A 4,555-nucleotide genomic window follows, 5' to 3' on the forward strand; every position below is an offset into this window, starting at 1 on the left:
TGTTTCCATCCAAATAGCAATCAACGAAGCGGTTTTCAACTCCGCCATGAACATTAAAGATAGAGCTAAGAACACCAGTGTTCATATGAAAAAGCGGAGCGTGTCTTTCTCCATTACAAGGAATGCTAGGATCCGATTTTATTCAAACAAAAACAAACAGACGCTCCAAGTAAAGCACATAAGATGTGACGGAATAAAAATATAGTTTCACTAGAGGTGACCTGATAAGTTGTCGATGAAGAAGGGGATGCCTTGGGCATCCCCAAGCTTAGATGCTTGAGTCTTCTTGAAATATGCAGGGATGAACCACGGGGGCATCCCCAAGCTTAGACTTTTCACTCTTCTTGATCATATTATATCATCCTCCTCTCTTGACCCTTGAAAACTTCATCCACACCAAACTCAAAACAAACTCATTAGAGGGTCAGTGCATAATCAAAAATTCACATGTTCAGATGGGACACAATCATTCTTAACACTTCTGGACATTACCCAAAGCTACTGAAAGTTAATGGAATAAAGAAATTCACTCAACACAGTAAAAGAGGCAATGCGAAATAAAAGGCAGAATCTGTCAAAACAGAACAGTCCGTAAAGACGAATTTTTTAGAGGCACTTAACAGGCTCAGATGAAAAAGCTCAAATTGAATGAAAGTTGCGTACATATCTGAGGATCACGCATGAATTTTTTCAGCATTTTACGAGTTTCCTACAGAGAGATCTACTCAAATTCGTGACAGGTAAAAATCTGTTTCTGCGCAGGAATCCAAATCTACTATCAACTTTACTATCAAAGACTTTACTTGGCACAACAACATGATAAGGAGAGGTTGCTATAGTAGTAACAACTTCCAAGAAACAACAAAACAGTAGTAAAAACATACATGGGTTATCTCCCAAGAAGTGCTTTTCTTTAACGCCTTTCAGCTAGGCGCAGAAAGTGCAAATCAAGTATTATCAAGAGAAGAAGCATTAACATTATTACCAGGGGCTTTGCGTCTACCCTTCTTACTCTTATTCTTACTCTTTGGTTTAGGGAATATATGACCGCATCTGGGTGTAGAGGTAAAATTTAGAGTGCCTTTCCCCACATCTATGGTTGCTCCCAAGAGTTTCAGCAGGGATCTTCCAAGTGTGATTTGTCCTGTCCCTACACATTCAATAACGAGATAATCAGTGGATACCGTTCTTCCAAGAAGGGTTGTGAACACTCCTTCAGCTATTCCTTTAGGAATTATAACAGAGTTATCAGTAAGAGTTATTCCTTCTCTACCTTCAGTAAGTCCCCAGCGTGTCAAAGATTCATAAATACTTTTAGGCATAAGGAAAAATTCAGTCATAATATCACAACGGGCATAATTTTTTTTACCATCAATAGCAACTTTAATAGTAGGGTCCCACATTGAAGGTTCAGAGTTTACTGGAACATAATCAAAATGCTCACGAATCCGACTATACCCTTCTTTTAAGCAAGATATATTTGTCTCAAGAGTGTTTAATCTATTATAAATACTAATAAGAGATGAATCAAAATTATTAGCTGAGCTAGATGATGCAATCAATTTTTTTATGGCATTAAAAGCTTGATCCCCATCACAATGAAGGAAATCTCCTCCCACTACAGCATCCAAGGCATATCTATAGCGAAGAATAAGCCCAAAATAAAAGTTACTAAGAAGCAGGCTTAGAGTCATTTTAGGTTCAGTTTTACCATAAGAATTAAAAATTCTAGACCAAGCTTCCTTAAAACTCTCCTCATCCCCTTGTTTAAAAGTAAAGACCAATTCCTCAGGTGACAGAGTAACAAGTACAGGACTAGACATGATAACAAACTAAATGCAAGTAACTAATGTTTTGTGTTTTTGATATAAAGAAAGCAAACAAAATAGAAAATAAAGTAAAGTAAAGCAAGTAACTATTTTTTTGTGTTTTTAATATAAGGAAAGCAAACAAAACAGAAAATAAAGTAAAGTAAAGCAAGACAAAAAACAAAGTAAAGAGATTGGATGTGAGAGCCTCCCCTTGCAGCGTGTCTTGATCTCACCGGCAACGGCGCCAGAAAAATGCTTGATGGCGCGTCAAGCACATGTCCGTTGGGAACCCCAAGAGGAAGGTGTGATGCGTACAACAGCAAGCTTCCCTCAGTAAGAAACCAAGGTTATCGAACCAGTAGGAGATGAAGGCCACGTGAAGGATGTTGGTGGAGGAGTGTAGTGCGGCGCAACACCAGGGATTCCGGCGCCAATGTGGAACCTGCACAACACAATCACAATACTTTGCCTCAACTTAACAGTGAGGTTGTCAATCTCACCGGCTTGCTGAAAACAAAGGATTAAACGTATGGTGTGGAGAATGATGTTTGCTTGCGATGAACAACAGAGAACAGAGATTGCAGTAGATTGTATTTCACATGTAAAAGAATGGACCGGGGTCCACAGTTCACTAGTGGTGTCTCTCCAGTAAGATAAATAGCATGTTGGGTGAACAAATTACAGTTGGGAAATTGACAAATAGAGATGCACATACATATATCATGATGACTACTATGAGATTTAATTAGGGCATTACGACAAATAACATAGACCGCTATCCAAGCATGCATCTATGCCTAAAAAGTCCACCTTCGGGTTAGCATCCGCACCCCTTCCAGTATTAAGTTGCAAACAACAGACAATTGCATTAAGTACTGCGCGTAATGTAATGAACACAAATATCCTTAGACAAAGCATCGATGTTTTATCCCTAGTGGCAACAGCACATCCACAACCTTAGAACTTTCTGTCAATGTCCCAGATTCAATGGAGGCATGAACCCACTATCAAGCATAAATACTCCCACTTGGAGTCACAAGTATCAACTTGGCCAGAGCCTCTACTCGCAACGGAGAGCATGCAAGAACATAAATAACACATATATGATAGATTGATAATCAACTTGACATAGTATTCAATATTCATCGGATCCCAACAAAAGCAACATGTAGCATTACAAATAGATGATCTTGATCATGATAGGCAGCTCACAAGATCTAAACATGATAGCACAAGAGGAGAAGACAACCATCTAGCTACTGCTATGGACCCATAGTCCAAGGATGAACTACTCACGCATCAGTCCGGAGGCGGGCATGGTGATGTAGAGCCCTCCAGTGATGACTCCCCTCTCCGGCAGGGTGCCGGAGGCGATCTCCTGAATCCCCCGAGATGGGATTGGCGGCGGCGGCGTCTCTGGAACTTTTCTCGTATCGTGGCTCTCGGTGATAGGGTTTTCGCGATGGAGGGAATTTATAGGCGAAGGGGCAGAGTCGGGAGGCACCCGAGGGGCCCACCCCATAGGGCGGCGTGCCCAAGGGTGGGGCCGCGCCCCCTAGGTTGTGGCCGCCTTGTCGCCCCTCTTCGTCTCCTCTTCGAACTTCTGGAAGGCTCCGTGGAAAATAAGACCGTGGGCTTTTGTTTCGTCCAATTCCGAGAATATTTCCTGTGTAGGATTTCTGAAACTAAAAACAGCAGAAAACAGGAACTGGCGCTTCGGTATCCTGTTAATAGGTTAGTGCCGTAAAATGCATTAAAATGATATAAAGTGTATATAAAACATGTGAGTATTGTCATATAACTAGCATGGAACATAAGAAATTATAGATACGTTTGAGACGTATCAAGCATCCCCAAGCTTAGTTCCTGCTCGCCCTCGAGTAGGTAAACGATAACAAGGATAATTTCTGAAGTGACATGCTACTATCATAATCTTGATCAATACTATTGTAAAGCATATGAAGTGAATGAAGTGATTCGAAGCAATGGTAAAGATAATGACTAAACAACTGAATCTTATAGCAAAGACTTTTCATGAATAGTACTTTGAAGACAAGCATCAATAAGTCTTGCATAAGAGTTAACTCATAAAGCAATAGATTCTTAATAGAAGGTTTTGAAGCAACACAGGATGATTAAGTTTCAGCAATTGCTTTCAACTTGTAACATGTATATCTCATGGATAATTGTCAACATAAAGTAATATAACAAGTGCAATAAGTAAACATGTAAGAATCAATGCACACAGTTAACACGAGTGTTTGCTTCTAAGATAGAAAGAAGTAGGTAAACTGACTCAACATAAAGTAAAAAAAAGGCCCTTCGCAGAGGGAAGCATGGATTACTCATGTGCTAGAGCTTTTTATTTTGAAAACATGGAAACAATTTTGTCAACGGTAGTAATAATTCATATGTGTTATGCATAAGACCTCTTATAAGTTGCAAGCCTCATGCATCGAATACCAATAGTGCCCGCACCTTGTCCTAATTAGCTCGGATTTCCATGGATTATCATTGCATTACATATGTTTCAACCAAGTGTCACAAAGGGGTACCTCTATGCCGCATGTACAAAGGTCCAAGGAGATTTATCGCATTTGATTTCTCAGTTTTAATAGATCTCAACTTAAGGACATCCATACCGGGACAACATAGAAAATAGATAATGGACTCCTCTTTAATGCTTAAGCATTCAACAACAGATAATATTCTCATAAGAGATTGAGGATTAATGTCCAAACTGA

Source organism: Lolium rigidum, chromosome 3, assembly GCF_022539505.1.
Source record: "Lolium rigidum isolate FL_2022 chromosome 3, APGP_CSIRO_Lrig_0.1, whole genome shotgun sequence".
In the NCBI taxonomy this organism is placed as follows: domain Eukaryota; kingdom Viridiplantae; phylum Streptophyta; class Magnoliopsida; order Poales; family Poaceae; genus Lolium; species Lolium rigidum.